Source organism: Phascolarctos cinereus, unplaced genomic scaffold (assembly GCF_003287225.1).
Source record: "Phascolarctos cinereus isolate Bilbo 61053 unplaced genomic scaffold, phaCin_HiC Scaffold_3;HRSCAF=262, whole genome shotgun sequence".
NCBI lineage: Eukaryota > Metazoa > Chordata > Mammalia > Diprotodontia > Phascolarctidae > Phascolarctos > Phascolarctos cinereus.
Window position 1 is genome coordinate 32,225,067 of NW_027555736.1, and position 23,300 is coordinate 32,248,366.

The 23,300-nt window shown below is 48.8% G+C and overlaps 1 protein-coding gene across 3 annotated transcripts in view; it reads left to right on the top strand.

Annotated features, from left to right (window-relative positions):
• PALD1 (phosphatase domain containing paladin 1) overlaps positions 1-23,300 on the top strand; it is a 99,777-nt gene that overhangs the window by 68,139 nt on the left and 8,338 nt on the right. The gene's annotated exons all lie outside the window — the stretch shown is intronic.

Below are 23,300 nucleotides of genomic sequence, written 5' to 3' on the forward strand. Positions count from 1 at the left end.
CTGAAAGGATCTTTCCAGGCGAGAGCCTTGGACTGAATGGAATAAGATGAAATTCACTAAGGATATAGGTCAAGATCTGTGTTTGGGTCCAAAAAAATCAACTGCAGAAGAACGAGATGGCGGTGCTTGGATAGGGAGTTGTTGTTCTGAGTCTAGAAAAGGTAAGGTCGCCCTGGGCTGCATTAAGAGAACCTCAGCTTCCAGGAGGAGGGAGGCATTGGGAGGTGATGGTCCCACTGGGCTCTGCCCTCCTCGCACAGCAGATGGAGGACTGTGGTCAGCTCTGGGCTCTGCAGTTTAAGAAGGATATGGATAGAAGGGGCGTGCCCAAGGAAGGCAACAAAGATGATGACGCCTTAAGTCTAAGACGTTTGCAGATCAGTTGAAGAACTGGAGCAGAGGAGACTCAGAGGGGACATGATAAGGGCTGTCCTGTGGAAGGAGGATTCACCCTGTTTGGCTTCAGAGGGTGAGACCAGGAATAAATGGGTGGAATTTGCAAAGGGGCTAATTTTGGTTGGATATTGGAGAGAACTTACTACCAGTGAGAGCTGTCCCAGAGTGGAAGGGGCCCCCTTGAGAGGTTACCCCTCCTTAGAGGTCTTTAGGCTGAGACTGGACGACCACTTGTTGGGTCCGTCATAGTGGGGATTCCTTAGTTGGAACTAGATGGCCAGCGAGGTCCATTCCCATTCTCAAATCCTCTGATTATTTCAAACAGTTGTATGGATAAGCTCCAAATTATTTACCCATTCCTCTGCCTTACCTTTAAACTGAGGTGTTTTTGAAAGGTAGAAACTACCTAGGCCTATTCTGCTCCTCCACTGGGTGTGGGATCTCCCAGATTTGGAAGTCCCCTGCTGTTGACGGAGATCATATACCCTCCATCCCAGGCTGCACATCCTAGGAGACTCTTGGCTGTGTCTTCCCATCATTTCGCCACAAGGGGGCTCCCTTATGTGCTTTAGCCAGGTTGAGATGACCCTTCCGTGCCAGATGGAAGCTGACCGTTCCTCAGGACTGGACTCTACCCTCGGAGCTTACTAATCCTGGGCTGATAGTAGAGGCTCCCGCAGTCATCTGCTGACATACAAATGGCAAAGTGAGGGAAGGCTGATCTTTTCCTACCAGTGACCTTTGGATGCCTTAAGACCAGAGTGTGGCTTTGAGGGTGCAGATTTCTGGGCTTAGCCCCGGCTGGGGGGGGCCATTTGGGAGCAGATATTCTAGGCTGCTGCCCAACCCCGCCCCCACCAGCTGCGGGGACCACAGCACCCAGGAGAGATTACAGGAGGAGACTCGTGTTGGGGTACAGCTGGTGGTGACGGCCAAGCCTGGGTCCCTGGTCCCTGGGAGGTCTTGCTGGTAGATGGGGTGGGGGCATAGTAATGGAGCAATGATTTTAGCAGATGCTGGTGGGGAAGGCTGCGTGGGGAGGGAGTTCCCGGAGCTCCCTCCTGCTGGTTGGCATGCCCAGCTTCCCCCCTCCCCCAACATGCCCTGTCTACCCTTAATGATTTTTAATAAAGCTGAGGAATTCAGCTCCATCCCCATCCTAAGTCTGAGGTTGAGCCTTTTACAGCTCTAGGCTTGAAAAGTCATCTCCTGGCCCTCAGAGGGCCTGGGGAAGGGAACCAAGAGGCCTGGGGTGCTCACCGCCCCCTTCCTTCTGCCCTCCCACCTAGGAGATCACTTTGCCCACAAGACATCTGGAAAATCGAGGCCTCCAGGCTCAGAAAGCACCTAGACCCCAGCTCGTGCCCTCCTTGCTGGTGGCCCCAATGCTTCCTTTTCTCCAGTTAGGTTCGGGTTCCTTAGCTACCCAGATCCATGGCCACACCCCAGCGAGACCACATTGCTGTCCTAAAGACAGCCACATTTTTCTAGAAACATGGAGTCTGAGGTGGTCTGGCTTTGACTCTCGGCTGTGTTATTTCTCAGCTTTATAACGTTGGACAAGTCACAACCTCAGAGGCAGCTGGTGGCTCAGTGGATAGAATGCAAGACCTGGAGTCAGAAAGATGAGTTCAAATCCAGCCTCAGATACTAGCTGTGTGACCCTGGGCAAGTCACTTAACCTCTATCTGCTTTGGTTTACTCAGCTGTAAAATGAGGATAATAAACCTACCTCCCAGAGTTGTTGTGAGGGTTGAATATGAATTTTTTTTTTAAGGCAATTGGGGTTAAGTGACTTGCCCAGGGTCACACAGCTAGTAAGTGTCAAGTGTTTGGTCTGAGGCCGGATTTGAACTCAGGTCCTCCTGACTTCAGGGCCAGTGCTCTCTCCACTGTGGCACCTAGCTGCCCCAGGTTGAATACTATTTGCAAAGCACTTAGTAGAGTGCCCAGCACACAGTAGATGCTCAATAAATGCTGAGTGATTGCGAGGGACCTCTGCCCTCTTACCAGAGCTGTACTTCACAATCCTGCTCTAGGTGCACCCCCAACCCACTTCCCTTGCCAGAAAGTGTTGGGTCTCTCCACTCACAGCCTGCCAGGTCCTCGGAGGCTGGTAGCTGCCATCCTCACCCTGTTGTAGAGTGCTCTGGGCTCAGTGGCTCTTTGGAGCTCAGCCAGGGGCAGGGAGGAGACGTTTCTGAATGATGGAGGTATAGGGGGCAGGCTTGCATGTCTAGGAATTTGTAATACTGTGCGTTCTTGCTTTCTAGGAGGTATTTAGTGGGGGGGGGTGTGGAGGTGCAGAAAAGGGGGCTGCCAGAGATGGACAAACTTGGAGTTACCTCCTCCTCTGGGTGGTCTGGTGTGCATACCTGTGCCTTAAGGCATGTGGGCTAGCAGAATTCATCGAATCCAGAACATCAGAGCTGGAGGGTCCTCAGAACATAGACTGTAGGATTATAGGCTTCTAGGGCCATACATTTAAAGCAGGAAGGGATTTTGATTTTTTGGGGGGGGGTTAGGCAATGGAGTTAAGTGACTTGCCCAGGGTCACACAGCTAGTCAGTGTTATGTATCTGAGGTCAGATTTGAACTCAGATTCTCCTGAATCCAGGGCCGGTGCTCTATCCACTGTGCCACCTAGCTGCCCTAGGTAGGGATTTTAAATATCATTGAGTCTAGCCCCCATTTTATGAGTGAAGAAACCGAAGTCCTTTGGAGTTTAAGAGACAAGGTCACAGAGGATTTGAACCAGTTCTTTCTGACTCTATGTCCAACCTTCTGCTATACCTCCGAGATTCTAGAATGTCAGAGCCGGGAAGGGTCTTGTATCACAGAAAGTCAGAGACGGCTGGGGCCTTAGGACAGAGAATGTTGGAACATAGATGTCAGAGCTGTAAGAGGCCTTGGAATTTGGAACCTTAGAACATAGAACTGACAGTGTTTTGCTTAGCACACAGAACTTCAAGCTGGGAGGGTGCTTAGAGATTATCTCTCTAGTCTAACCTCATTTTGGGAAGTGAGGGAGCGGAGGCCCAGAGAGGGAAGTGACTTGGTCAGGGTCCCCCAGTTCTCAGGTGGCAGAGCTGGCCTGTGACCCCGGTCCTCTAGCCCCAGGTGTGTGGCCTGTGACCCACAAGAAGCTGCAGTGGTGGCGGCGTCACCCTGCTTGGAAGGGAAGCAGGAGGTAAACGTTTCATACCTGACTTAAGTAAGCTCTGCTCCCGGTGATGACTGCCTTGGAGCAGATGCCCGAGGAGGGTCCTTCGGGGTCAGCTGGCTTTTTGGTGCTGGCAGCCTAGGCCAGGCGGTGACTGAGAGGCTTCGGGAGGAAGAGGCTGGAGTCAGAGCGTGCTTCCCAGAGGCTCCGGGCTGGGCCCCTCTGCTCCCTCCCCACCCTCTGCTTCTTTACTCTAATTGATAACACATGCCCCTGCTTCTGGGTGGATCCCACGCCAGACTCCCTCCACCAGGGCCTCTTAACTCACCAGAGATGTCCCAGGCCGGGCTTCCTGAACTGCCTGCCCCCTTGGCATGAGGGGTTGGGGGAAGGGCAGTATACCCCTCCCTGATCCCCCAGGAACTTTCCATCCTCAGCCCCAGCCCCAGCCTGGGGGCAGTGTGAGGGTCTGGCACTTCCAGAAGGGCAATGGAAAGAGCATTAGACGTGGAAGAGTTGGGTTCAGTCCTCTATCTATCACTTACTCTGCGTGACTTCATGTCTCCAAGCCTCAGTTTCTCCATCTGTATAATGGGGAAAACCCATGTATTCCCGTGGTTGTTTCTGGAGATTCTCATTGTAAGCTGTAAAACCCTACAGAACTAGGCCATGGAACCACTGATTTAGAGCTATAATCGACCAGCAAGTTTGAGCTTCCCATTTTACAGATGAGGAAACGGAGGCTGAGAATGATGGGGGTTGGCCAGTGACCCCTGACTGGTGAACACCAGAGTTAGAATCTGACCCCACGTTCTCGGGCTCCAGAAGCACTTCTTTTTGGACAGTACAAGCTGCTTTTGCTTTTGTTATTGAGATGAGCCTTGGGCTGGCAGTCACAACACCCAGGGCTTGGCCCCAGCTCTGCCATTGACTGGCTCAGTGACCTTGGAGGAGTCGCCTCCCAGCTTCATCAGCTGTTAAATGTGCACGTGTGGGGTCTGGGGAGGGGGTTGGGTGGATACCAAGGTCCTGACGTTCTCATAATGGGTTGTGACTTATTGCTTTTCCCGAGTGACCTCCTACATCCTGAGCCCTTCCTGATGTCCTCCCCTGCCCCTTCCCATGGACGTAGCCTCAGCCATCACCCCCTTCCCCCACAGGCATGGCCAAGTCCAGGACCAAGGCCATGGCCCCCAGGAGATGAGACGTCTACACGGGTAGGTTTTAACTACAGAACACCTGGAGTTTATTATACTTGTAAAAACAAGAGGGCGCTAAATATTTAATTTAAGGGGAGAAAATGATTTTAACAGGGCCTGGAGTTCCCTGTGTCTCTAAAAAAACCTAGAGACAGAGGGACCATTCTGAGAGGAGGAGGAGGCTTGGCGACCAGCAGGGTTTTAGGTGGGCACCAATAGAGGTGGCTCAGTCTGGGGCAAAATTCGGATCAGGTCAGGAGGAAGGGACTCGGGGTTTCACCGTGCCCCCAGATTCTCAGAGCATCCTCATTAGTCAGCAGAGTTCACTAAGGCCCAGAGAGGGGAAAGACTTGAACAAGGTCACATGGCTAGTTCATAGCAAGGATGGGAGCAGAGATCCTGGCTGGGGGGACAGTGGAGGCCTAGCAGGGCTCCAGCTAAGCTTGGGTTCTAGGCCTTGTCTCCTGTCTGCTACCAGAGCTTAGTTTTTGCCAGTTGAGTACCCTCACTCTGAGGCTGTAAGCCCCATGAATGCCATATTTACATCCTCACGGCCTCTATGGGCTAGAAGTGCCCCAGAAGCCTTTCTGGGTAAACAAGATTCCTCTGGACAGAGGGCTAAGTGGTCATCCAGGTTTCACTGGAAGACGGTTAATGATGGATGACCCTGGTGCCTCCCAAGGCCCTATTCTGTTGTTTTGAGTCAGGGGGATGTCTGCCTCAAGGTGTGAAGACTTCCCCAGCGGAGTGCGTGGATGAGAACAGTTTGTTCCAGCAGCCGTGAAAGTGGCTGAAGCAGGCGCTGTGGAGCGCTTAGAGCTTGGTCAGACATTGATTCCGCCAAGGTCATCCTCTGTGTCCCAGGCCAGTCTTGACTTTTGTCCTGCCACTGGACTTTGATGACTCTGGAAGAGAGAGTGAGTCTGATGACTGCCTCACTTCAATTCAGTTCACCCTCGAGTCGAGGTATCACCCCATGATGTCGTCGGTCCTCTTCAAAAATGAAGGACAAACAACAATTCCGTTGCTGTTTCCCTTTAGTTATTAAGACACTTTTTCTTATTAAATTGAGCCTGAATCTGCCTCTTGGCAGCTTTTCCTCGCCGGGCTGCTTCTGCCCTCTGGGGCCAAGCAGGACAAGTTGAATCCCCTTCCTTGGGATGGCTCCTGGGGCTTCTCATTTGTCACCCCCAGTTTGAGCAAATATCCTAGACTCTTTGAACCAGTTTCTTAGACTGTGTGATGTACTTCTGTTTCATGGAAGGCTGGCCCCAAAGTGACTCTGAGCCTTTGTCTGACTTTGGATTTGGAGTGAGGGCCATGTCTGGATCCCCAAGGGCTGGAGAAGGAGTGAGCTGGGGGCTGGGGAGAATGGGGAAGCAGATTTCAGCTGCTGTTGAAGCTCACTGGAGGACTGAGCCCTGAGGCTCTCCCAAGCACTGCTCAGTAATAAGATGAATGAAAACGCACTTATGGAACATTTAATATGTGTCCAGAACTGTGTATGCAAATAGAAAAGTGAGCTATAGTTCCTGCTCTTAAGGGGCTTACATTTTAATTAGGGAGATAAGATGGATCTGAGGGTTTGGCTGTGAGACGGATGGCAAGGCCCAGTGGGCCCGAGCGTTCAGCAGCAGGGGAGATGTCAAGGGGTAGGGGTCTTTAGAGTTCAACTGAGGGCAGATGGAAAAGTCTGGTGAGTGGTCCGTAGGGTATAGTGTCAGGGCAGATAGAAAGAAAGGCCATTAGGATTGGCAAGTCTTATGACAATGGCCCTGGAAGCCATAGGGCTGGATGGGAAGGCCCATTGGGGCTTCAGAGGTAAGGTCTGCTGGTTCTGCTTCTTGTCAGGATTATGGCTGGTGACCCCTCGGTCCTTCCTTTGCCCTTCTTTCTCCCTTTGGGGGTCAGGGATCAGGAAGAGTAGGGCAACGTCTTCCTTGTCTTCCATTCCAGAGCTTCTAGCCATGGAAGCATCCACCGTGATGCCTCCCCATATAGATGGATAAAATGTTGGAGCTGGGAGGCCGCTTAAATGAAGTTTAATGGATTCATCAATAATAACAAAATAATAATAGCTTGCATTTTTATCATGTTTAAGTATTGTAAAGCACTTTATACATACTATCACATTTGATTCCCATGGCAACTCTATTATTACTAATCACCCTTTTACAGATAAGGAAACTGAGGCACAGAAAGGTTAAGTGATTTGTCTGGTGCTACACAGCTTGTCAGACCTGAGTTCAGATCTTACCTGAGCCACTTGCTTAGCTGTGTGACCCTGGGCAAGTCACTTCACTGCTGCGTGCCTCGGGTTTTCCTATCTGTAAAGTGGGGACAAAAATAGCACCTCCCTCTCTGGGTTGTTGTGAGGATCTCATGAGGTAACATATACACAGTACTTTGTAAACCTGACGGTGCTGTGTAAATGTTAGTAATTATTGTTAAGTGTCTGAGGCAAGATTTGAACTTTGGCCTTTCCAGCTCTCAGGTCCAGCACTCTGGGTCACAGAGCTGCCTCAAGAAAGGACAGTATTGGGATAGTGCCAACTCCAGAGTCCAAGACCTGTGTTCAAATCCCATCCATGCTACTGACTAGCTGTGTGACCTTGGGCAAGTCACTTGCCTCTGCATCTCCATTTCCTCTTCTTTAACATGAGGGGGTTAGACTAGATGGCTTCCGAGGGTCCTCTGAACTCTAACTCTGTGCTCCTGAGAGATGGATAGAGAGTTAACAAGGCCCAGTGTAAAGAGCCCCAGATTTGGTGTTAGGGGAGCTCCATCTAGACTCCTGGCTCTGACCCTTACCGTCAAGTCATCTGGGCTCTCTGGGTCTCAGTTTCCTCAAAGGCTTGGCCTAAGATGCACCTCTTCCGACTCTGACAGTCTCTGAGATTCTGAGACCCAAGTGACTGCCTGGGCTGCAGCCAATTTGGGCATCAGACTTGGAGGGTCTGTGTGGGAAACATGGGCAGGGCCCCTGGAAAGCAGAGCCCCGCTTATGCTGGTCCTTGGGCCCCTGTGTTTATATCCATTTAGAGCTCGGGAGGCGGTGCCCTGGGCAGCATTGGCCTAGGCGCCAGGGTATTATTATCTGCTTGACAAACCCACCGTGCAATTTGGTCTCCCCAGCTGTCCGTGCCCAGAGGGCCCTTGGCTGGGGACGCCAAAGGGAGGGAGGGACTTAGGTGGGGGGTGGAGAGCGGCCCAGGCCTCTGTACTTGGTACTCACAGGCCTACGGAGGCCCCATCATCTCCTGTGTATCCAGACACCTCCAAAAAAGGAGAATAGAGTCCATGTCAAGTCAATGAAAACTGTTGTGCTTTAGACATTTTTTTTAAAAAGATTGTCTGTTGAAGGATATTCAGGTCGTGGTATGGTAAAAAGGAGTTAGGAGACAAGTGCCCTAATCCCAGCGTTGCTGCTAACTTGCTAGGTGACCTTGGCTGGTCCCTTCCAGGTTTGAAATTCTATGTTTCATGTTCCAAGGGCGCTTCTAGTTCTGACATTCTAGGTTCTAGGTTCAAAGGTCTCTTCTAGTTCTGAAATTCTATGTTCCAAGATCCCTCTAGATTTAACATTCTAGGTTGTAAGGACCCTTCAAGTTTTGAAATTCTGTGTTCCAAATTCCCTTCTATTTCTGACATTCTAGGTTCTAGGTTCTAAGGTCCCTTCCAGTTTTGAAATTCTGTGTTCCATGTTCCAAAGTCCCATGTAGTTCTGGCATTCTCGGTTCCAAGCTGTCTTCTAGTTCTGGCATTCTAGGTTCTAAGGTCCCTTTCAGTTTTGAAATTCTACGTTCTGACCCTTACCGTCAAGTCATCTGGGCTCTCTGGGTCCAAGATCCCTTATAGTCCCAACATCTTAGGTTCTAGGTTCTGAGGTCTCTTCCAGTTCTGAATTTTATGTTCAATGTTCCAAGATCCCTTCCAGCTCTGACATTCTAGGTTCAGGGCTCTAAGGTGGCTTTCCAGTTCTGACCTTCCACATTTTATGTGCTTAGGTTCTCTCACCTCTGACGTCCTATGTATTTCATTCATAGGGTCCTAGATCCGGAGCTAGAAGGGACCTTAGAGGCTGCCTGATCCTTTTACTGACAAGGAAGCTGAGGCCAGAAGGCCCTTTCGGCTTTGACATTCTGCAGTCCTCTCTGTCAGTGGTGAAATCCCGGAGTGTGGAACTGAAAGTGCAGTTGGAAGAGAGCATGGCTTTTGGTGTCAGGGTCATTGAAGGTCAGAGTTTTAGGCGACCTTCAGGGTTGCCTGGCCCAGCTCCCTCAGTCAGCAGAGCTGGGAGAGGGCTCCCACGGGATGTGAAGGCAGACTCCAGTCACCCCGCGCACTTGCCCGTGAACGCAGGCCTTGAACTCAGCTCTCCTGCCTCCCGGTCTGGCACTGCTTTTCTTCCTCCCCACCCCTAGCCTACACTTGCCAGTTGACCACGGGAGGGGCTCCAGCGGCAAGTTTGCCTTGATGGGGGGCAGTTGAGAATTTCACATCTGTAAATGGGGTGACCTCAGATCGCCTGTTGATGGGGGCAGTTGAGAATTTCGCATCTGTAAATGGGGTGACCTCAGATCACCTGTTGATGGGGGGAGTTGAGAATTTCGCATCTGTAAATGGGGTGATCTCAGATCGCCTGTTGATGGGGGGAGTTGAGAATTTCGCATCTGTAAATGGGGTGACCTCAGATCGCCTGTTGATGGGGGCAGTTGAGAATTTCGCATCTGTAAATGGGGTGACCTCAGATCACAGCTTGTAGCACCACGTCTGGCCCACAGCAGGGGCTTGATAATGGTCGTTGAGTTAAATTTAATGTCCATCTCAAGGGATTCCAAGTCTAGGAGAGTGGCCTTTGTGAGGGGGCCAGTCCTGGGAATGGCACGGCTTGCTACCAACCGCCTCCATTCGTTTCCCTCATTGACTCCCCTGGGACTCGGCGGAACTTCCTCGCCTGCCGTGTCTGGATGCTTACTCCAATCCTTGCCCTCCCATGGCCAGTTTCTGGGCCAGACAGCTTTGACCTGCTCTACATGGTGGAAAGAATGCTGGACCCAGAGGCAGGGAGTCTAGTCAAGGGAGGCAGTGGAGGCCTTGGCTCAACTTCCCACTTTGACACTTAGTTGTAGGACTTTAGGGACGGGTGCTAAGCCTCAGTTTCCTCATCTGTAATATGGGGAAAACAATACCTATAGTTAGATTTTTTTTTCTTCATAGGACGGTAATGAGGAAAGCAGAATGTAAACCTTCAAACTCTGTAGGAATGAGAAGGTTTTTTGGGTTATGATTATGATTGTTGAGAGGAGTTGTGGATAAAGATGGCCTCAAAGCCAGCTCAAAGACCTGGTGCATGTCCCACCTTGGGTACGTAACAGTAGCGCTTACTGTGTGCCAGGCGCTTTGCTAAGGGCTTCACAAAGACTATCTCATTTGATCCTCACAATAGCCTTAACAGGTCGGTACTGTGCTGTGCTCATTATGCAGTTGAGTAAACTGAGGCAAGCAGAGGTTCAGTGACTTGCCCAAGGTTGCAAAGCTAGTAAATATCTAAGGCTGGATTGGAGCTCAGGTCTTCAGGGCTTGGTGCTCTATCCCCTATGCCACCCAGCTGCCTGGATCCTGGCTGTGTGACCCAAGACAAGTCAACTCCTTCTCAGGGCTCTAGGCAACATTCTAAGACCAGAGGTTGCAGAGGAGGGGGCCGTCTGTGTGTGTAGAGGCATCATCTGTAAGTGCCCAATGTCAGTGGAATCATAGGTCAGCCTCTGCGTCGCCCTGTGCATGATCATTGGGGTCCTCGGAGTTTGCAGGCTTCCTTTCTGAGCCCAGCTCAGACGCCTTGTGGCTGGGTGATCCCAGATGACTTGTATCCCCCTCTGAGCCTTAATTTTCTCCTCTGAAAAGGGAGATTGTTATTATGTCTGCTCTCGTCCTGCGTGGTCTTCTCCCCCATCCCCATTAGAGTGTGGCCATACTCTGCCTTTCTTTGTGTCCCCAGCACTCAGTACAGTGCTTGGCATACAGCAGGTGCTCAATAGATACTTATTGACTGACACAGTCACTCAATGAGCATTTTTCAAGGGTGTGCTAGGTGCCAGATTGGGGGTACGGAACAGTTCCTGCCCTCAAGGTGATTACATTCTAACTGGAATGATGACAGCATATCCACGTCCATCTTTGTATCAATCAATCAGTAGCAGGCATTTATTTGTGAAGTGCCTACTGTGTGCTAGGCATTGTGCCCTAAGGTGCAAAGACAAAAGTGATATAATTCCCTATCCTTAAGGAGCTGTCCTCTGTGTGTGTATACAAAATAGATACAAAGTGATTTTGTGTGTGTATACAAAATAGATACAAAGTGATTTTGTGTGTGTATACAAAATAGATGCAAAGTGATTTTGTGTGTGTGTATACAAAATAGATGCAAAGTGATTGTGTGTGTATACAAAATAGATACAAAGTGATTTTGTGTGTGTATACAAAATAGATGCAAAGTGATTTTGTGTGTATGTATACAAAGTAGATACAAAGTGATTTTGTGTGTGTGTATATATACAGAAAAAATAAATATGAGATGATTGTGTATGGGGTATGTATGCATATACACACACAAAAAACAACGAGATGATTTTTGTGTGTGTATATATACACGTACATATATATACACAAAACATACAGGAAACACAAACTTAAAACATATACACACATACTATATAGATACATATATAGACAGATAGATAGATACATACATACATAAATATACACACACTGAAAATAGATACAAAGCGATTTTGTGTGTATGGGGAGGGGCACTAGCAAGGTTGTCAGGAGAGACGCATGCGGACTTGAAGGTGCTATCAAAGTGGGACCTAGTATTATTATTGTGCTTTGTTGTTCTTTTCAGTGGGGATTGTAACATGCCACCGAGGCCAGTCAGGTTGTTTGCCCAGACAGACGGCAGCAGGCTACTGGCCTGGAGCTCCTAGAACTCCTGGGGAGGTGCGGGGAGGGGGAAGGGAGAGTCCAGTCCAGCTGTGGCGGCCGCCTCAGTCTGGGATTTGCAGACACCTTCTCCTGCAGCTCCCATCATCCCCGTCTTGCCAGGAATGTCCTGAGCTGAGCTCCACATTCCGCTTGTCTGAAAGTTTCCTTCCAGGCTTCCATGAGTCCTGGATTTCGAAAGGGACCAGCACTTGTTAATTTCTTGGCAGGTGCAGTTAACGATAACAACATTCTCCCTAGGCTGGCTCCCCACCAGCCTCTTCCCCTTTCCCCCCTGCCACACGGTGCTTAATTCATTGTGCTTGGCCCCTCTCCACAACTGGCAGTCAGATCATGCTTTAATAATAAGCAATTAGGGAAAAGTACTCCCTGGGATTCAGAGTTTTTCCTCCCTCCAGCGTCAAGACTATTCTGAGGCTGTCCGTAAGAAAGTGCCGGGGCTTTCTGGAGGTCTCTCCTCTGCCATAAATCAGGAAAGAGCCTCTGGAATTCTTCAGGAAATTCTGCTTCATCCAGGGAGATGGGATGGGGCTGGTTAATTTCTGGAGCTGTCACACTGTGTAATGCAGTTAGGCAGGAGAAAAACCTCTTCCTGCTGTTTTCTAGGTTCAGGGCTCAGGGGCGGTTCAGGGCAGACAGCAATCATGAGATAAGTGACTTTAGGAACCAAATAGTCTAGGAGTTCCTAACCTGGAATCTATAAATTTGATTTTTAAAATCATTTTTAATATTTCAAAAGAACTGGTTTCCTTTGGAATTTATATATTTAATCTTAGGCATTTAAAAATCTTATTCTGAGTAGGGGTCCATAGATTCCACCAAACTGCCTTAGAGGTCCTTGATACAAAAAGAGGAAGAAGCCCCAATCTAATCTAACCCCATTTTACAGAGAAGAAAACCAACCCAGAAAGAGAAAGTCACTTGCTCAAGACTGCACAAGTACTGAGTAATTTTAATAATGATAATGACATTTATATAGCACAGTGAGGTGGTACAATGGCTAGAGTGCCGTGCCTGGAATCAGGAAGTCCTGAGTTCAAATCCAGTCTCAGACACTTAACTAGCTGTGTGACCCTCGGCAAGTCACTTAACCTTGTTTGCCTCAGTTTCCTCATCTGTAAAATGAGCTGGAAAAGGAAATGGCAAACTACTCCAGTAACTTTGCCAAGAAAACCCCAGATGGGGTCACAAAGCATCAGATAGGACTGAAACGACTGAACAATGACAGTAAAATTCTCGAGAAGAGATCATTAGGTTTCACTAGACTGCTAAAGAGGCTCACTACAAAAAAAGGATTTTGAGGAAGTTAGCACTTGCATGCATCTGCTTACTCGGCTCCCCTCACTGGGAATGCCCTCTCTGCAACACCCAGTGAATCCTTTGAGCTCACTAGCTTCAGGACGAGAGTGTCTGACAAGTCCCACCAGAACACGTGTCAACTGGGTCAGTGTCCAAAGGCTTGATTTTCCCTTAGCAACTCAGTGAAAGCACGTTAAAAGACACAAACCAAACCACACCAAGGCTTGAAAGCATATGTTAATAACAGCAGTAATGCTGATAGCTAGCGTTTTCATAGTGCTTTCTGGTTTGCAAAGCACTTTATAAATATTATCTCATTTTAACCTCACAACAGCACTGGGAGGTAGGTTATTGTCCTCATTTTACAGATGGGGAAACTGAGGGTGACCCAGGCTGAGTGATGTGCTCAGGGTCACCCAACACTGGTAAGTGACTAAGGCAGGATTTGCACTCGGGTCTTCCTGACTCCAAATCCAGCACTTCACTTAGGCCAGGTGGGTGGGGGATCAGCCTTGGAGTCAGGAAGACTTGCCTTCAAATCCTGCCTCTTACATATATATGAACTAAATGACCCTGAGCAGGTCACCTAACTTCTGAGGGATCTGTGAATGCATATCAAGGGAGGGTATTTCTACACAAGGAGTTCCCCGCACAAAACAAATCATGGGCCTAGCCAATGAATGAATGAATAAATGAATGAAAATCAGGTTATCTCACTTCTATTCCTTGTTTTGTTTTCTTTGGAAAACACTTTAAAAATACAGCTAAAGAGGCTTCAAAGGCCCACTGACACCTTCTGATACCTTATAGTGGTATGCCTGTCACTGGGGATTTTCAAAAGTCCTTGAAAGCTGTGGTAAGCTCTGCCAGGATCGAAAGGTTTTGAGGAGAGGGACAGCTTCCTACTAAGGTTTGAAGAGGTTCATATCATGGGAGTGAATGGGGTTGGGGTGGGGAGGAGGGCTAACTTCTGTCAAAGGCCATCAATTAAGGCGCAGAGGGATTGAGATCTGCAGTGGGGGAGGAGCACCCACACCAGGGAGATGAAATAATCAAATTACTTCTGTCTTTTTTAATTGATCCTATTTACAGGTAATTGATTTTGTCCTGTTACTGCCCAAGCCGTGACTCTTTTGTCTCTTGATTGTAACAACTCACTGTCTTTGGCTCTTAGGATCTAGAACTAGCAGGGCTTGAAAGATGAGTGAGGCCACCCCGCTCATGGAACCTACCAGGGGTGGGCTCTCGTCCTGGGTGCAGACCTCTGCAATAGCCTTTCCTCCTAGAGATGACGATGGCCCTTTGAACAGAATGGTACTATAAACTTTATTCAGAAAAGCCGTAATGGCTGCAAGAACTCAAAAGAAGTTTTAAATCATCGTGGAAAAATTAAATTCTGAGGGTACCAAGAGTTAAGAACAAAACAAAGAGTTTTTCCTCAGAGAAATACTTTCTAGATGATCATGTGCATAGTTAAGGCTTCAAAAATAAATAAATAAAGCTGCTTTTGCAAACAAATACAGCTTAGTAAAGTTATACTTTTTTATGGAAAAACCTTAAAAACAGACAAATGACTGTTTCTAAAAGAGACACAACAGGGCCCAAACACGTCAGGTAGAAGGAAGGCTTTGATTTGAACCCAGGTCTTTTAGGTTTTACATGAGGGCCCCTCCAGCTACTTTGTTATCGTTTAGTTGTTTTTCGGTTGTATCTGACTCTTCTTGACCCCATTTGGGGTTTTCTTGGCAAAGATACTGGAGTGTTTTGCCATTTCCTTCTCCAGCTCATTTGACAGATGAGGAAACTAAGGCACACAGGGTGAAGTGACTTGCCTAGGGTCACACAGCTAAGAAGTATCTAGGGCCATATTTGAACTCTGAGTCTTCCTGAGTCCAGGCCTGGCACTCTATTAACCGTGCCACCTAACTGCCCTATACTTTGTACCGCACCAGGCCAGAACTTGGGCAGTTACAGCACATGAGGGTCTTGGGGGTAGGGGAAAACAGGTGATGGGATTTCCCCTCCCCTCCCTTTTTCCCAGCTGCCAGTCAGGCCTACAGACTCTGTAGGAGTCACATAGCCAACTGGTTTGGGTTTCAAAGGGGGTCGCCTCATTAGTGGGGATCAGGAACATAGCTGAGCTGGCCCTCCTTGTGACTTGTGTTCCCTTCAGCCTAGGGTTCTCCTGTGAGTTAAACATGTTGTCTCCTGCCCACGTCCCAGAATGCACTAAGTCAAGGCCTTTCGGGTTTGTCCAGCTGTGATGTCGTTCCTTACCTGTCCTAAGAGAACAAATCCTTGGCCAAGCTTTAAATCAAAATTGCTGATTCTCCTTTTGAATCCAGCTGCTGACCCTGCCTCCGAGGGCATAGTTTCTCTGCACTGGGTCATCTATGGAGCCCCAGCCATAGTTGATATTATTAATAATAATGTTTGCAAAGCACTTTGCATATATGGAGAGACAGCATGACTTAGTGGACAGAGACTTGGTCTCTCAGCTAGAAAGACCTGAGTTCAAGTCCTGCCTATGACACATGCTGCCTGTGCGATCCTGAGCGAGCTGTTTCGTTTCACAGTGCTCTGGGAAGCTGTTTAAGGCTCTTAAGTTTCAGAAAATGTGCTGACCTGTATTGTTAGGAATTTGTACTCACCTAGGAGTTTCCTTTGCTAATGAAATATATGATCACATATGAGCCTTACAACCACTTTTTAAGGTTGTTACTGTTGAGTCGTTTCTGTTGTTTCTGACCCCATTTGGGGTTTTCTTGGCAAAGATCCTCAAGTGGTTTGCTATTTCCTTCTCCAGCTCATTTTCCAGATGAGGAAACTGAGGCAACCAGAGTGAAGTGATTTACTTAGAGTCACGCAAATAGTAAGTGTCTGAGACTAGATTTGAACTCAGGTCCTCCTGACTCTAGGTCCAGTGCTCCATCTACTGTGCTACCTAGCTGCCCACCTTTCAGTGAAGGTGCTTTATTATCATCCTCATTTTATGGATGAGGAAATGGAGGCCAAGAAAAATGGAGTGACTTGTCCAGGGTCAGCCTATCAGTCAACAGTCAACATTTATTGTATTCTACATTTTGTGCTAAGCCCTGGAGGTAAAAATGAAAGGCAAAAACCAGACCCTGCCCTCAAGGAGCTAACAGTCTAAGGGGAGAGAGAATATGCCAGCAATTATGTACAAATAAGCTACGTAGAGCTTAGATTGGAGATAATCAGCAAAAGAAGGCACTGGCATTAAAAGGGATCAGAAAGGGGTATTTTAGCTGGGACTGGAAGGAAGAAGCCAGGAGACAGAGGTGAGAAGAGAGAGATGTCCCGGAGTGAGGACAGCTGTGAAAATGCAGGGGTTGGAAGGTGAGGATTTTGTGCCAGGAACGTTGGGGAGGGCATCGTCACTGGATTTCAGAGTGGGTGGAGGGAAGGAAGGTGTAAGAAGACCAGGAAGGTAGGAAGAGCTTTGATGTCCAACAGCAGCTGGAGATGAGGAGAGATTAGGGCTGAATAATTAGATCTGAGAATCATCCACCAAGAGATGGTCTTTGGATCCGTGGGAGCTGATGAGCTCCCCAGGCAGAAAAGTATAGAGGGAGAAGAGCAGAGGACTCAGGATGAAGCCTTGGGACGCTGGGTTGTTGGTCCACTGTTAAAGGGCGTGACCTGGTGAAGGTTGAGCAAAGGAGACTGAGAAGGAGCAGTGGGACAGGTAGGAGGAGAACCAGGAGATACTGATGTTTGGAAAACCTAGTGAGAAGAGAGTGTGCTGGAGGAGATGGTGCTGGGCAGTGTCAAAGGTCAGAGGGGTCAAGGATAAGGGAAAAGACCGTCATGTTTGGCAATCATTGGTAAATTTGGAGGAAGCCGTTTCAGTTGAATGATGAAGTTGGAAGCCAGACTGAGGAGTTAATTAAGAAGGAGAGAGGAAAGGGAATTGAGGCTAAAAACCTGTGTTTTCCTCGCTCACGGTCTCCTAACTCCTGACTGTTACACATAAAATAGTACTTGGCCTAGAATGGGTGCTTAATAAATGTTATTGATGGGAAAGACCCAGATTCTAATCCTCTGTCATATACTTTCTAGCTGTGTGATCCTAGACAAGTCTCTAGCCTCAATGTCCTCAGCCGTAAAATGAGGATAAATCATAGCAGCTGCCTTCCATGGTGGATGTAGGATCGAATGAGAAAATGTTTGTGAGGTGCCCCATATAAAGTGTCAGCTGTTGTTGTCTGGTAGGAATGTAAGCTTATGAGGCTGGCGAATGGCCTGCTTTTGTATTTGTATCAGTAGTGCCTCGAACAGCATGGACATACAGAAGGTGCTTAATAAGTGCTTATTGCTTGATTATTACGCCAACCTGAAGGCTCATAGGGCAGCTCCCCAAGGACTCATGAGATCTGTGTTCCAGGGATCCGTGCCTGACTTCTTCATGGGTCATTACCCCAGTGAGGCAGGCAGATTGTGACCCCTCCCTGCTTTAGCAGGTAATCTTTATGAGTTGTTCCCAGCCAGGTCTTAGGATGAGCCCATCTGTAATAAGCTGCGTTGGGCCTTGGATGGGACCATTGCTCTGTCACCCAGCCTTTATCCCAAGCCTGGCCAAATTAGAGCTGCCAGTGTTTGTGTGTGTGCATCGGTGGTGTAGTAGACAGGGTACTGGGTTCAAATCCTGCCTCCCATACTTACTAGCTGTGTGACTCGGGACAGTTCACTTGAGCCTCCCTGGGCCTCCATTTCTTTATCCCTAAAAGTGAAGGTTTTGGCCCTGACAGCCCCTAAAGTCGAGTCTGGCTCTAAATCTGTGATCATGTGATACCGTGACCCGGCCTCTCCTCTGTGTCCTCAGCAGGCATCAAAAGAGGGTGTCAGCTGAGGATACAGGAAGATGAGCTCGGCCTCAGCCCCTGGCCAGCCTCTTCCTTCACCCCCTCCTCCCCCCAGGCCTCGTTCCAACAGGTAATGTGTCTTGAAGGCACCCCGTGTAATTACAGCAGCGCTGGAATGCCGTGAGCTGTCATATAAAAAATGATGGAGGGGAAGTAGCATTTTCCAAAACCATTTAACACTCAGCCCAAAATAGATCCAGGGGGCTGTCCTGCTGGCTTGGCTGCAGCAGCTGCTGCTGCTGGGGGGAGGGGACTCCATTGATGTGCCGGGACAGGGTTCATGGGGGGAGGGGAGTCCCTATTGTCAGGTCTCCTGGCCCCCCTCCCCCAAAGTTCTAATGCCTTGTATTAATACTAATAATAAATGATGATAGCATTTATATAGCACATTACCATTTACGAAGTGCTTTACAGACTTCCTCCTTGTGTTCTTGGGGGGTAGTGGTTGGTAAACCTAGGCCTCAGGGCCAGTGGTGTCCGTTGGATGATGGCAGTGCCTTAGAGACACAGGATCGCCTATTTAGAGCTTGAAGGGAGCTTAGAGGTCATCTAGTTCAGCCCTTTCTTTTTACTGAGGAAACTGAGGCCAGGAGAGGTTAAATGACTTGCTCAAGGTCACTCAGGTAAGTGGCAGAGACAGATTTGAACCCAGGACCTCTGACTCCAAATCTAGTTCTATATAGGAATGCAGCTAGGTGGCCCAGCAGGTAGCGAACTAGAACTGGAATCAGGAACACCCGAGTTCCAATCCAGCCTTAGACACTTACTAGATGTGTAACCCTGGGCAAGTCATCTAACCTCTGACTATCTTATCTGTTAAGTGGAGATAATAATAGTATCTGCCCCCTAGGGTTGTTGTCGTGATAAAATGAGAGAATATTTATAAAGTGTTTGCAAGCCTTAAAGTGATGTATAAATATGATAATAACAATTATTGTTATTCTTGTCACTACAAGGGCTGTCCCCTACACATGGCCTGGGAGTGTGGCATCTCTAGCCTCTTTTCCCCCACCCCTCTCCAAGGGAGACTTTAATTCATATGGGGGTGGGGCCAGAGGCCATCACTGCTCTCCTTGGAGAGAGGGTGCTGGCTTTGAATGATATCGATCTGCTCCCCTGCATATTAGTGTTACTCTCAGGGATGTGATCTTCAGATTCCAGCTAACTTCTGCTCACTGTTGACAGACCTAGAGAGGAGAGTATTTAGGACAGGGTGACTCACAGTGTCAGATGCTGCAGAGTAGACATCAGGAAGGGTAACTGGAAAAAGGCCTTGGATCTGGGAGTGAAGAGCTCATTGTTAGCTTGGAAGAGAGCGGTTTCAGTTGAATGATGAGTTCTGAAGCCAGATTACAAGGAGTTTAGAAGAAAGTCAGAGGGAAGAAAGTGACTTGTAGACGTGTCTCTCTGGAGGACTTTCGGGGCAAAGACATAGGACCATGGGTAATGGGGATGGTCTGTGCAAAGGTGAGGGAGATGTGATGGTGCTTGTAGACACTGGTAAAAGAGCCAGGAGAAAGGAGAGATTGAAGATCGAAGGAGAGGGATGCTGGGGAGGGCAGAGGGGAGAGGATTGGAGGTGCCTGGAGAGGCGTTTGCCTTGGCAAACCCCATCTCTTCATGAGTGACAGAAATGCAGGTGATAAAGGGGCAGGATGTCTGAGTAGTGTGAGACGAGGAAAATGGGAGGATCAGAGGTCAGGGCAAATATGTTCATGTCTTTTGGTGAAGTACGAGGCCTGGCCTTGGCTGAGAGGGTGGGGAGAGCCGGGGCCATGGGAGGCTTTAGGAGAGGAGGGGTTTGGAAAAGAAGAGTGGGCTAGTGAATCAGTTAGGGAGAGGTGGAAAAACTGGCTTGCTACAGTGAGATTAATTAACATAAATGTGGGGGTCTCCAAATGGGATTTGCCCAAGCCTCCTCTGACTCTAGAGCCCGATGCTTCTTCCCCCAGGCCAGGCTGGCTGCCTTAGTCCTGGTTTGCTTCTGCCTTTCATCACATCCCCTTCGGCAAGTCACCTAACCACCGTGGGCCTCTGTTCTCCCTCTGCAAAATAACAGGGTTGGACCGAGGATCCTGAAGGTTCTAAACATTCTCACTCCCCAGCCTCAGTTATTGAGCGACTGCCTGGCCAGCTCGGTGCCAGGACAGCCGATTAAAACCAGTCAGGTTATTTATATCAGCAGCAGAAGGCCAGGCCTTGTCCCTCAGCTTTCTGAGCTGGGCCAACGTGGGTGAATTTTAAGAAATCAAAGACCACCTTTAGGAAGAAAAGGTTGTTGTCTCTCACCTCCGATAAGAGGATGTGTGTGCCCAGCCATCTTAACTAAGCTAAAAAAAAGAGAAATAAAAATGAAACCAGCTGCTTTTAAACCATATCCTGAATTTAGAAGTGAATTGCAGCCTTGCTGACCAGGTCAAAGCAATCCAGATGTTGCCTAGGCCTTTTCCTCCTCCTCTGTGTCAGAGGGATAAGGCATGTGATGGCAGGGAGCAGGGCCATCCAGAGGGTAAGGGCTGGCATGTGTGGGCATGGGCTTGATGTATGTGTTGTGGGAATGTGGTGGGGGCAGAGAGGATAATCCTGAGCCCAGGAACTTTGAAAATGCAGGTGTGGATTTTAGAGGCATCGAGGCCTTTGTTTTACAGAAGAGGAAACTGAGGCCTGGGAGTTTAAATGACCTGCCCAGGGCTACTCAGGTAATAAGCGTCTGAGATAAGGTGTGAACCCATCTTCTCTGCCACTGGTGTGGTGTAGCAGAGAGGGTCTGGGTTGGGATTCCATCTCTGCCCCTTTCTGCCTGTGGGCTATTGGGCAGGTCAGTTCAGTTCAACAGAGGCAGTAAATGGCGAACCTTGACACATCCTTGCCCCTGCTTCCAGGAGATTAAGTTCCTAAATAATGATGATGACGAGGAAGAATGGGATAAAGGAACGCAGAGGAAAGAGGCCCAGACCAGGGGCTCAGAAGAGTCAAAAGAGGGTCTAGTCATTCTTTCTTGCAGACATTCAGGAAGGCCACAGAAAGGGCGAGGCATCTGACTTGGTCTTTGAAGAGCAGGCAGAAACGTTCCTGCTGGTTGTCTTCCATGGTAGAATATAAGCTTCTTGAGGGCAAGGGCTGTTTCATTCTTTGTCCTTGTGGCTCCATTAGTAGGTGCTGAATAGATGATTGATGACGGATAGAATGGGAATCGATCACTTCTTGGGACTCAGTCCCCTTCTATGTAAAAATAACTCAGTGGATTAGATCATCCTTAATATATATTCCTTCTAGATCTAGATAGGATGAATTCTTCTAGGCTCTACAATTAACAGGGGTTTTAAAGGCCTCCAGGCCCTGCGAGCAGGTTTGTGAGGAGGGAATAGTGAGGAAGGCTAAGGTAAGGTCCAGAGCGATAGAACTTTGAACTTTGGGGGGTGGGGGGAGAACGTACCAAGACAGAGTGGAGGTGGGGAAGGTGGAGGGAGAGCTTCGGTTTTTGCCAAAATGCTTCCCCTTCCCTCCCCAGCTCAATTTATACTAAACTTCCTTTGTGTTTATTTGAACCCAGGCGCCTATTCAAGGCAACCAGACCAGACTAAATCCAGGCTTTCCTTGTTTCCTGGGGAGTGAAGAGCTGTCCGTCTTTTGCCCTGATTCCTCCATGCCCTGGGTCAGGAGGCTCTGTTCTCTCCCAGGGTGTCTCCATAGCCTTTGAGGGCAGAGCCTAGCCTTTCATTACCCCCTTGCTCCTGCGGCAGGGACCAGTCTGTCGTTTTGCTTTGTTAGCAGCTGGAGAGAGTTTGGAGACAGAGGTGGGCACGTGATTAGTTAATCCTGGGGCACATGTGACGCCCAGAGGGGCGAAGCACCCACTGTGGATGCTGTGAACCAGCTGTTCACTGGTTGTGTGTCCTTGATGGGGCTCCTTCTGACCTCAGGCCTCAGTTTCTTCATCTGGGAAATGAAACATTGAGGGTTCTTTCTGGCTTTAATATCTTATCTGATGGGGATAGGAGGGAGGTAGGATGGGGTGGGGTGTGGTAAGCAAGAAACCTTCTTGCAGAAACCAAGTGGGAGAAACAGAATGTGCTCAGATGTCTTGGGCTGAGGCCGGCGTGTTAAAGGCGTCCAGCTGTGGCCCAGCTGGTGGAGCAGACCGACCCTCCCTGCGTTCAGAGCCACGCAAGCTTGCTGTTCCATAATAGATGTTTCTTGGTGGGCCCTAGGGACCAGAACGTGGCTCTTATGTTGCGTGCGTGCATTTATTTGTGTTTCGTGGTAGGGACAGGGTGAAGGAGGTGCATCCCCGTTCCGCCCCAGGTGATTACCATGATGGGTACAGGGTGGGTCCTGTCCAGAGCCCACTCTTGGGGAGCAGCTCTTAGAGAGGCTGACTGCCACTTAGATTGTGAATTAGAAAGAGGGCTGAGGGGCGGCTGGGTGGTGCTGTAGTAGATGGAGCACCAGCGCTGGAGTCAAGAGGGCCTGAGTTCAAATTTGACCTCAGACACCAGCTGTGTGACCCTGGGCAAGTCACTTAACCCCAATTTGCCTTAAAAAAAAAGAAAAGAAAGAAGAGGTCTAAGCTTGGAGTCACAGGACCAGATTTTGAATAAGTGTGGTATCATTTACTACTGGTATGCCCTTGGGCAAGTCTCAACCACAAAATGAAGGGGATTGGATTAGTTGACTCCAATGACCCCTTCCAACTCTAGGGCTTTGCTCCTGGTCCATGCCCATTCTTCTCTCCTAGTGGATGGATTTGTGCCTGAGGATAGAATGGGTGGACTTGGGTGACCACCTAGGTGGGGCCCTGAAGGACGAGGGGGCACTTGGGGGCAGAGCTGGCATGGAGTGTGAGGACATTTGTTTCTGTTGTAACTAATCACCTCGTGCAGTTTTCCCACCCTAACTGAAGGATTGATTCCATCTTCTACATCTGACCGTGTTTGTTTGTCCTGGTCAGAACGGCCTTGGCTGCCCTGACTTGTTTGTTTTAGGAGGGGAGATGGGATCTCTGATTGGGTTGGCAGAGGGAACACTTTGGCTTTACCAATCAGATCCCCCTGCCCTGCTGTTAAGGACAGGAAAGAGCTGCTTGGGGGACTGAATAGTCACGTGGCTTGCTGAGTGTCACACAACTGGCATCTGTAAGAGGAAAGGCTTAAACCTGGGTCTTTCTGGCTCCGAGGATGGCTCTCTCTCCACCATGCTCGGCTTTCTCTGCCATTGGGCTTAGGTGTTGATGATAACATCGATTTCCATCTCTGTTTGCTTTAAAGCACACAAAAACATTTTGCTCACAACAGCCTTGCAAAGTAGGTTGTACAAAAATACCTGTTTTATAGGTGAGGAAACTGGAGTGGT